The sequence below is a fragment of the Rhinolophus sinicus genome, chromosome 12, assembly GCF_057876585.1.
Source record: "Rhinolophus sinicus isolate RSI-liver-muscle chromosome 12, RSI-T2T, whole genome shotgun sequence".
NCBI lineage: Eukaryota > Metazoa > Chordata > Mammalia > Chiroptera > Rhinolophidae > Rhinolophus > Rhinolophus sinicus.
The window spans coordinates 52,107,361-52,118,820 of NC_142512.1; the positions used below are offsets into that span (position 1 = coordinate 52,107,361).

Here is an 11,460-nt window from a genome sequence, read left to right on the forward strand (position 1 = left end):
TAGGCCAGAACCTGTTGCAGGTAAGGTCAGGCCAAGACCTTGGTGAATTTCACGCCCACTCTGTCAAACCGTGTAGCTCAAAGCAGAGTCGTTTGGACTTCATAAATGCTAGGAATTAAATGACCTTGTCCTCCATTGGTGAGGAATTACTACCCCTGAATCTCTGTGTCCATTAAGAATTTTTCTGGGCTTTATTAATAATATATATTTTTAACTCTTATTCCTTGGCCTTCTAGACCAAGAAAGGCTGTTTGATTCCAATTAACCGTTTTCTGGGTTGGGAATTTATTCTAAGAGGGGGAGCCAGGTCTCCCAAACCAGCCAAGCCTCAGAGCAGTGCCGCAGCCCCCACTCCCACCCCAACACACAAAGCCTGGGGATGAGCAGAAGAGGGGACAACCCTTATAGTCCTGCGGCCTGGCATTCTGGGGGGACACTGGGGTGAAATGCCGGGCTCATGGGAAGATACACTGGGGCCAGGGGATGGTCTGTAGCTTCCCTGGGTCAGGAGGGCTGACAAGTACCACACCCAGCATTCAGTTTGCACATGTGGTTCCAACACTTGTTCAGGGCCCCTCACCGCTCATATAAGAGCAAGAAACAGGTTAAATGACTTGCTCTGGTCACGCATCTAGTGAGGGCAGCTGTAAGGTATCGTCAGCTCTCCAACCCATTCTCACCGAGCCTAAGCATTTTCTCTAGCCCCACGGGGATGTGGTCAGGCGCAGGTGCTGGTGACCAGACTTTGTTTCCTGTCTGCTGTCTGCACTCTGGGCTATCCGGAAGCTGCAAACCCCACTCACAGCAGCCCATGAATTATTTAGCATCTGCGCCAGCCTGGTAATGCTCTGACCTCATCCTCCTTGGGCTCAGGGCGCGGCTCTGACCTTGGTCTCCTTGCAAGGATGCTGATAGGAGGAGGCTGGAGCAGTGCGTCCCTCTGTGGAATGCTGGTGACTGAAGGAGGGGACAGCAGTACCCTTGGGAGGAGGCGGGGGCCAGAGACCAGCTACCCTTGTAGCATGAGGCAGGTCTGCAGAGGAGAGAATATGACTCAGAAATCTGTTGGCCATGGACTCAGATCTCAGCTCTTGCTTACTAACTTTGTGACCTCCGGCAGCTCTCTTGACCAGTCCTCAGTTTCCTCCTCTGTAAAATGGAAGTACTAACACTGAGTTTGTGTTTAGTGTTCCAGCCCCTCAAGGTCACTCCTGAAAGTCATGGCCACGGCAGAGCATCCAGGATCTAGCTGCCCTGTGTCCAGATCTCTAGTTGGTCTCTAGTCCAGTTCCCACCAGTTGTCATCCCTCTGGAGGTGCCACATCTTCCCTTTTCTGTCCCTTAGGCATCGGGTCCCCAGAGTGGGTGGGATGGCAGGTTGCTGCGATTGGAAGGGGGATGCTAAGGAGAGGGAAAGCCCTTTGGCAGTGCCAAGGCAGTGAATAACAGGGATAAACAAATTGTTAAGAGGATCACCTGGGACACAGGAAGTCAAGAAGCCAGGTTGAAGAGCTAGGATTGAACTGCTTTCTGTCGGTCAGCAAATGTTTATTGAGTGCTGATTCTGGGGACATAGAGATGAGCAAGAGCTGGTCCCTGCTCTCTGGGGCTCACAGCCTTACTCCTCTGCCAGGTCAGGCCCAAGGGCTGAAGTGGGACTGGGTTCCATCCAGGTTCCATCCTGGATCCATGTTAGCATTAGGCAGGCACATCCTGCTTCCAACAGGCACCCTTTCCCAAGGGCACCTTTGCTGTCAACAGGGCTCCTTGTGCGGGACCTGGTTCTTACTAGCTCCCTGACCTTGGGCAGCTCCCTGACTCTGCCTCGGTTTCCTCATCTGTGAAATGGACCTCAAGCTCCAGTTCTGCCTAAGCCTTGCAGTTGGGGCCCCCAGGAGATGGGAGGGACCCCAACCCACAGGGCTGTACTGAGGGTGTGTCCCAGTGGCGTGACTCAAAGCCTGGAGTGGAGCTAGGTGGATGCAATGCCAATGCCTGGTTGTGCCTGGGACAGAGGTGCTGGGTCCTCGTGAGCAAGGGGGCCAAATCCCAGTGACTCTCCGCTCGCTCCCCTAGGCCTCTCCAAGCCAGGGACCTGTGGAGGAGCCCTGTGTTGATTCTAAAGGCGCAATCGGGGCGCACAAAGGTGACAGCTGCTCCTTCATTGTCCCACCGAACCAGAGGACCAGTGGGGACCAGAGGCCACAGAAGGTTTTATGGTTCCTTGACAGAGCGTCACAGCGGCGGCCCGGCCCTGCCCTGAGTGGGTGTAGGGAGGGCACAGCCTCCCGAATCCCTTTGGCTGCACCCTAGACACCCCACTCTCCCCCACACACCTGCAGTGGTGGCTGGTGGGGGTGGGGATCCAGCCTCCGGCGCTCTCACTTCATTCTCCAGCGAGGGCCCGCCCCCGACCCCAGCCAACCCGAGGCCGCCTCTTGCTCCCCACCCCAAGCCCCGCCCGACGTCCCTGCAACTTGATCCCAGCCACCGGACCAGCAGGGCAGGGACCGGCTGTTCAGTGGGCTCCCGCCGCGCTCCCCACTCCTGCCTGGGTCCCTCCACTCAGCCTCGCTTCCCGGATTGCAGCCTTGTGGGCTTTTTCCTCTCCCCTCCCAGGCTGCAAGCCGCGGATCCTGGCCGGTACCTACAGCCGGTACCTACAGCATACATCCCTGTATCTCTGGGCCTAGCACATAGCAGGTCCCGGTTCCCAAGAGAAGGAATCTCTCGGGAGGCCCACTGGGCTCTTTACATTACATGGGTGGGTGTAATGCGACGAGGTGCCCAGGGAGCCCCACCTCTGTCTTGGATCTGGCTCTAGAGCGGGGTTCTCAGCCTCGCTCTAATGACACTGGGACCAGATCATTCTTTGTGGTGGGGCCACATCCTGTGTATTGTAGGATGCTAAACAGCATCCTGGCCTGGATGCCAGTAGTACCACCACCTTCTTAATTGTGACAACCAGAAATATCTCCAGACTTTGCCCAGTGTCACCTGGGGGCAAACTCTCTTGTGGTTGAGAACCACTTCTGTGGGGTATGAAGTGGGTGCTGAGCCAGCACCCAGGGCCCTCCCTGGGCCTGGAACTGTAGGTCCCCACCATCCCAGGAGTCTGTGAGGGTATTTTACCACCCCCCACCCCCCCAGGCTAGTTCACAGACATCTCAGTCCAGCCTGGGGACTGAGACCCTTAGCCTGACAACATCTGGGCAGGATGTGACCAGCCAGCTCCTCTCACTGTGCAAACACCTTCTCAGTCCCTGCTCTAACTAAGGTGGGTGCTGAGCAGGCCTTGGGATGGGATGAGGGCCACTCAGATGTTTTCCTGTCACTAGCAGTCAGAGTAGTTGTGGCACCACAAAGAGACTCACACAGTATGTCCATCAGGCACCCTTGGGGTTCTTGGAGAGAAGCTGGGGGAGGGGGCCTGGGGGGCTGAGACCACCAACTGAGGCTGTTAGAACTGAGGCGCAGGGGAGCATCCCGGCCAGCGGGGCTCAGCTACGGACCCCAGTCCTTGGAGTTCACTAGACGTGGCAGGGGCTCAGCCTGTTCTCTCGATAGGGAAGGCAAAAACCTTACACACACACATTACATACACACACACATGCACACACATGCTCGCAACACGTGCTTGCACATACACACTCAAAGGTAAGGAGTGGGGTTTTAGGGAAGGACAAAAAACGAATCAGTCCCAGCTGGGGAAGATTCCTTCCAGGCTCTTGACCAGGCCCACGTGGGGGTGGTCATCATAGCCAAGCGGAGGGCACAGAGAGGGTGGGGGCAGGATACTGTTGGCACCAACCCCTCCTCCCCACATGCAAAGTAGGATTTTCTTTTTTTCTTTTCTTTTTTTTAGATGTCTGTGCCTTTATGGCCAGGCAGGCTACTTGGGGGGAATGAAGGAGGAGGAATGGGTGGCCCCATACCAGGCTGGCTGTGCTTCACCGGCTTGTAAGTTATGGAGAACTTGCCCAGACACTGTGTTTCCTAAAAATAAGACCGGGTTTCGTATTAATTTTTGCTTCACAAGACACATTCGGGCTTATTTTCAGGGGATGTCTTATTTTTTTCATGTACCACAGCCTGCATTTATTTGAATAACAGTCATGTCATCTTCTTCTGGAACATCGTCATAACGTACTAAATGCGTCTGTCTGGCTGACGATCTGAACTGGGGTTTATTTTCGGGGAAACACAGGTAGTAGCCAATCAGCTTAGGCTTGATTTCCACCTGGTTGAAGGTCTTGCCCTTGTAGATACTGATGGTGCATCCACCATCTCAGGCAGGATGATCGTGTCCCACAGGTGCATCTTCACCCCTCGGGCTTCTCCAGGGGTGGAGCCTCTTTCTTGACCTTGCGCAGGCGCGTCAGCAGCGAGTGCGGCTTCCTCCGCAGGCCCAGGTCTGCCACCCGCAGCTGGCGCTGTCCAGCTGCATCAGCTGCTCATAGGCCGTGTCCAGCCACTGGTCGAGGTCCACGCCGCGGTAGGTGAACTTGGGAAAGATCCGCTTTTTCTTTTGCTCCAAGTCCGCCATCTTGCCGGTTCTTCAGAAAGAAAGTAGGATTTTTCAAAAGGATTCACTCCCACACTTACAGGGAAAGTTTTAATAGTCCCCCACCTCCAGACACATATTTACCTGTATTTGCATAGAGAATCAAAAGGCACCATAACAGGTAAAAGTGGAGGGGGTGGGTCACTGGGACCTGGCAGTTAAGGACATTAACTGGGGGACATTTTACTATTTTTTTCCTCCCTTCCTTCTTTCCTTCCTCTCTTCCTCCCTTCCTCTCATTCTTTCCTTCTCCATGAAAATAAATTACGTATTTAAAAATAATTGATCTGAAAGAAAGAAACGAAGCCCCAAAGTTCACCCTGTAGCAGCGCCCCAGGCTTCACGAAGGCCAGACTCGCAGCAGTGCTCGGCCACATTTCTCATTCCTCATCCTCCACGAAAGACAGGCGGCTTGTGTCCTGCCTAGTTTTCCCAGTGCGTTCTCCCCTTGGGAGGGTTTTTGGGGAGGCTCAGGATGGGGGGCCTGGAGAAGGCAGAGTATGTTCATTGCATGAAGGTGGATGAGGCCCCCACACCCACCCCTACCCCACCCTTGTTAAATAATTGCCATTCTGAGAAGACTGAGTTAGACCTACGTTCATGGAGCAGATGGGCATGCTGACGCCATTTGCAGTTTCTCTGTGTGTAGTTCATCATTATAAAACATGGCCGTGTCCCATCAGGCAGACAATACAGACATGGGAATAACATTTGGCTCATTCATTCATCAGTTAGTTCATCAATATTTATTAAAGGCTGTTCGCTGCCATCATTCTAATTGACATCAATTCCCACACTGAACTCGCGCCTAGCACCCAAGTCTGTCTGGCACACAGTTCTACCTCCTCAAATCCGGGAACTCCATCTCTCCTCATCAGTTCAGCCACATGTCAGATGTCAGAGCCACCTACATTACTGTCTCCGTGAATTCTACAGCTACTTTACCATATCAATAAGGTGCTGCCATATGGGCTGCGGGAACAGAGCCACCCCTATGTGTGCATGTGTCCATGACTTGTGTTGGGGGGTGAGGTTGTCTCAGATGGGAAAATGGGGCCAAAGGGGACAGACTGAGCTGGGATGAGAGTGTCTCTACCTTGGTCATAATCATGAAGGTCAAGAGAGGAGCTTGAGTCATTACAAGGTCCATTTCCAGAGGGACCAGTGAGTGAGTAGGGGCCTGGTGTATTGGTTTGCTAGGGCTGCCTGACAAAGGGCCCCCAACACTTCCCATGACTCAGGTTCCATTTACATCAGGCCATATATCCTTCTGGAATTTTCAAGGGCTCTGTCTCTCCTGCCAGAATTCCTCAAGGAGGATCATGTGAGACTAGGATGAGGGGTGGGGACACAGGGCTGGGATCCAGGACCCTGGGCCACTTGTCTGCACCATTTCCTGTCTGATGGAGGGACCCTCTTTCACCCAGGCCCCTGGGATTTTTGCTTTCACCTGAGTAGCCCTTCTACCTTTTAAGGTAATCCTTTGTTTTCCCATCTTTGTTTTTACATGCTTCCCACTAAACCACAAACTCCTGGAAAGGAGAATTGTTTTGGGCTGGCTGGGTGGCTCAGGTGGTTGGAGCGCCAGGCTCCTAACGCCCAGGTGGTGGGTTCGATTGCCACATGGGCCATGAGCGGCGCCCTCTACAGCTAAGATTGTGAACAACAGCTTTCTCTGGAGCTGTGCTGCCTTGAGCAGCCAGAGGTTGGCATGAGCTGCCCTAGGCTTCTGAGTGCTGCAGCTTCTGAGTGCTGCCGCGGGCTACCGTGTGCCACCGTGACTGGCAAGCGACTGTCTCAGCCAGGGGGAGCGCAAGGCTCATAATACCAGGATGGGCCAGGGAGCTGTGTCCTACACAATTAGACTGAGAAGCAACGGCTTGAACCGGAGTTGGGGAGAGGCAGCAGAAGGGAGTGGGGGAAAGGAGTATTGTTTTATTTTTAATCTTCATGTCTCATCTTTGGGCCCAGTACTTGGCACAACACAGGCAGCCATCAAATATTTGTCAAGCAAATAAATGGGGTCTGGACATAGAGTGCCCCCTGGTGGAATCAGAGAGCATGGCAGTGTCTTAGATCTTGGCTTCAACAGTCTACTTGGAGGAAGAAGGAAGAGGAGGGAAGAATTGAATGAAGTCTGAGTTGACATGCAGAAGAGGGAGGGCTGGGATTCAAAACCAGGCAGTAAGACCCAGAGTCCATGTTCTTAATCACTGTCAGCATCCACCCATCCATTCATTCATTTTCAGAGCCAACTTTACGGATCTGACTCTATAGAAGGGTTAGGGCTGAGACACCAGGTCTCACAGCCACCGGCTTTGTCGAGTAGCCCCCTCCTTCTCTGGGGAGAGTTTCTGTTGTCCAGGGGTTGGAGAGTGTGTCCCTGAAATCGAGTCCCCCGCTGACCTCTGTGCATCCTCCACCTATTCTTGGGTGTGTCCAGGGTCTGTCAGAAACCTCTTTTCTGCACCCTGAAGCATCGTCCAGCCTCCCTCTTCCTCAGGGCGTGGGTGCCGTGCCAGGGCTCCACCCAGATCAGCCGAATCAGAATCTCAGGGCTCAGTTGGGTAAGAAAAGGGGAAACAGCTTGGGGAGGTGGCTCAGGAACGGGTATTTTTAAAAAGCTCCCCAGGAGAGCCTAATACACATGCGGGGTGGGGACCCCTGGCAGCTTCTGTGTAAACAAAGGCGGTCAGCGCAACTAGGAAGCATGCTAGGACTATGCCTTTCTCTGCTGCTTCACCCCACAGCCCTGCAGTGCTGTGCTAGCTCTTCTAACCCCCCATCCCACACACATACACACGTGTATTCTGATCCCTGAAACTGCCCACGTCAAAGCTGAGCCTCCCATTCTCTAGAGCTGGAAACCTCAGCAGCACTTAAGTTCTCACCCTCAGGTCGCTTCCCCTGTGGCCCACACACACGTTCAGAAAGGGGTTCCTGTCTGCAGGGAGCCTTGGGGTGGTGCAGTCTCCAGCCCCAGTCTTGCTGGAGAACTTAACCGGGAGGGGAGGGCAGGGAAGTGTGAGGTTGGCTTGCCTGTCTGCCTTCTCAGTCCCCAAAGTGAGGCTGATGCCCTCCCACCCCCACCTGCAGCCTCAGCACCGCCCCTCTTCTAGGACCGGCCAACGGAGGCAGGAAGTTGAACAGCAGCCTGCCGCCCTAATGAGGCAGCTGGCCAGTCCAGGTTGACCTCAGAACTAGTGGTCTGGTTGGGCATCTGAGCACCCACTGGGTTTCATGGGCTTCGAACCAGGGTCCCAAGAGACCCCGAAGCTGAGCTCCAGAGTCCCCCATCCCTCCTGGGTAGCCTGGTCCGAGGGCTGGCCACTGTCCTGTTTCTTTCTCTATCACTTCTACCCTTTTTTTCACCTGCTCCTTCACCACGCAGGGCCAGCCTGCCTCTCTGAAGCCCCCAGGCCCCTTTCCCGAGAGGCTGGAGGCTTCCCCTTGTTCCCAGTCTACTGGCTGGGGATCTGGAAGGATTAGTGCCACACACCTGGATACCTGTACAGAAAGAAGCCTCTCCACTTCCTGACTTGCAGAGACAGGAACAAAGTTACCTGCTTAAGAAAGCTGGCAGTTCTGGCAACGACCAACAGATGGCACTGGAGCTGCTCCTGGCTGGCCAGGTCAGACTTTACCTGAGTTCTAAGAAGAGCAGTGTCTCTGTAAGTGCAGACTTCACTGCTTCTTGGCTGCTGGGTCCCACTGCCTGATTTGTATTCCTTGGTTCTGACCACTTGAGGAACTAGGACCAGGAACTGTTGCACTTCCTAGCATGCCCCACAACCTGCCTGCTGCAGGGCTGGGTTTGGCCATCTGGTCCCCGCCCCCAGCTCCACTGTCCAGTCCCTGTTCACTCCCTCCCCACCACCCTGAATCTCTGGGCCCCTTACGTGTCCGCTTGGGGCCAAGCAGAGATGGGACAGACAAGCAGGGATGAGCTGGGATGGAGTCCAGGTGGAACGAGGTGTCTGGAGCCAGGCAGGAAGTCGGGAATTAGAGCAGGGAAGGTGCTGGAATTCAGACTGTGATGGAATGAGTTGGGAACACCGGCATCCAGGCCAGGCCAGGCCAGAGTATAAGTACATTTTGCCTTTAGCTCCACTGGCCAGCAGCACCTACACCACTGCACTGACTCCTCACTCCCTAGGGAGAGGTAGGACACCCAGCCCCTCTGTTGGAATCTTTGAACCACATACTGTGGTTCTTGGTTTGTAGACAGACTTCCCTGGTTTTACCTGCTGCCTCGGAACAGGGAGGGAGACACAGCCTCACCTACAGTTAGGGCTCACCTCTTACAAGCACGAATACCTCTTGACTTGCCTCGAGTAGCCCTTGGAAACACACATATTCTACCAGCTTCTGGAAGTGTCTGTGGGGAGACCACCGTGGTTCTGGGACAGAGGTGCAGCGGGGTCACGATGGTTGTAGGGGTGTGTGGGGAGGGGTGGGGAGGAAATGTCTGACCTTGCCGAGGCCTTGGGAGTTGGTGTCATCCTCACAAAATCAGAAAGGCACACATTCAAGTTCCAGGGCAAATGTATCTCCTGAAGCCAAATATTAGAGGTTTTTGAACTGACCCCTTGCTGGTTCACCCCACCTTTGGTCAGCACAGTGGCAGGAGCCTACAGGCTGTGTTTTGTGTTCCTCTGGCCTGGACCATCCCCTGGGTGAGGAGGGAGGAGGAAGTGGAGATGGTTGTGGTGCAGGCAGGTGGGGTGGGGAAAGGAAACTCCCAGGCAAGCCTGTCAGTGTAGGTTCTCATGGCCATAATTGCTCAACATCCTCTTCCCCTGCTGTTCCTGGGTCAGCAGTTTGCGGGCCGTCCACTGCTTCTCACAGCCACGCTCTCCCGCCCCTGTGCAGTCACTCCCCACTGCACCCCGAGAGCCGTGGTATGGTGGACGAAAGTTTGGGGGTTAATACCTACACACGTATTAAACGTGATTTTCAGGTTGGTTATCATATCTCTCTGAGTCGTGAGGCGTTGAGGTTGACACATGCACATGGTGGGAGCTCAGTAAACCACATGTAAGTGACAGATGAGTGAATTCACATCTCTATTCTCATTTTCAGCCTCTTTTGAAGTGGGCAGGGTGAGTAGCAGTGTTCCCATTTCACAGAAGGGGAAACTGACTGGACAAGGACGCACAAGCAGCCAGGATGCAGCTCAGGGCCAGGCCACAAGGGCGCCGGCCCCCACTGATCTGCTGTCCCCATTGTCACAGTCAGGGAGCCTCGAGGGCCAGCCCCCCTCAATAACCTCCTGCCCCAGTCCTGTTCCCTGGAAGGACCCAGGTTATTACCTGTGATTCAGGAGACACTAGAGGCCAGTGCCGGGAGGAGGTGGCCCTCTTAGAAGCCACCATCTCTGCGTGTCCCTGAGGAGCTGGAGAGGGGGCTGTGGGTAGATGAGCATTGATGCTGCCACTATTCCCCCTTCCGGATGTGTAGACTGCTGGCCTCTGCTGGAACCTGGTTTTTGCTGTGGTTTATGAATCTTAAGTGCATGAATCTTAAATGCTCAGTTGGATGGATTTTAACCTGCTCTCACCATTTTAAGTCCTATCTGTTTCTTCTCCCTGGGGACGGAGTTTGGCAAGAAGACGAGAGAGGCCTCGATGTCCTGGCTTTGTCTGTGTTTATCCCCAATTCCAGTTTCCCTTCCGTGGGAAGTGCAGTAGGCATGTGAGCCTGGGGCTGTGGCGGCCCATGTGGTCCTGCTTTTGTGAAGTCCATGAAAAGGGGGGCCTGCAGTGATATCCCTGAATACAGAAATAGGCATTGCAGGGCACAAGGCTGCAGGGCGGGGAGCGGGGCTGAGAGGGGCTTGCAGAAGGCAGGGGAGGCTTCCGAGGAGATGGCTTAACACTGTGGATTCCCTGTCCCCGTGCCTGTGACACTGATGAGCCCCAAGACAGTCTCTCCGGTGGAGCCAGGAGCAGGCCCCTGGCTGGTGGGGTGCTCCCCTCCTGAGCAGCCCCCGGGGTGCCCTGCTGAGCTCCACAGGCCCCTGTCAGAGCAGGTCTCAATCCTCCCCTCTCCAGGTCCGGGAACCTGTGAGGTGGGACAGGGCCTGCTGGGAGCCGGGCTCTGTGGATGGAGAGGACTCTCAGGCCTCTGGCTGGACGGCCACCCGTCTGCTCACCCACAACTTCCTCTTCCTCTGTCTGCACTAAGCAGCAGAGCACGTTACCGCCATCACGAAGGGCTGCTTGGACTATGGGTTGTTTGAGCTGCTTCCGCAGCTCTGGCCAGCTGGGGCAGCTTCCCCCGAGGTGGGCAGGAGGGCGGGGCGTGAGAAGTCCCTGGGAGTTGAGATGGGGCGGGGCCAGGCCATCATGCTGGTCTCTCTCACCCAGGCTCCTGGGGAAGGGAAACCAGATGCTCCCAGTCCGTCCTCCTTCCTTCCTGCTGTCTCTCCCCCAACTGCCTCTCATTCAGCCGGTCCGTTTGCCTCATGGATCTGCAGGTATTAAACCCCGAGCTAGGTCCATTCAACCATGACCAAAGTACCTGGCAGGTAGTAGGTACTCAGTGGCTGTCCATCCCCTCCCTGCCCCTCTCAGCACCAGCTCACCCAACTGTCAAACTCTTCTTCCCATTGCAGCCACGTCGTGTGGTCACTTCCGCTCTACTCCTAGGGCTGGGTAACCTCTTGGTCTCTAGGCCGCACTTGAGCCCCCCAGCCCCCTCCAGCCCACACTGAGCTTGTGGAGGAAGAGGCAGAGTGGCTGGGGAGCCACAGACTGCCTTGGGCAGAAGGAGGCTCTGATTGTGCTGCCTGGCAGAGGGAAGTTCTGCTGAGAAGCCCCACAACTCAGTCACCCCCAAATCTTTTCTGGGGCCCCTATAGTGAAAAAAACCTCAATGCTGGCACTGCAAGTGTG

General features: G+C 55.0%; 1 pseudogene; it reads right to left on the reverse strand.

The window, feature by feature from the left end:
* Positions 1–3,090: 3,090 nt before the first annotated feature.
* LOC109451895 (small ribosomal subunit protein uS19 pseudogene) lies at positions 3,091–4,552 on the reverse strand (annotated as a pseudogene).
* Positions 4,553–11,460: the final 6,908 nt, after the last annotated feature.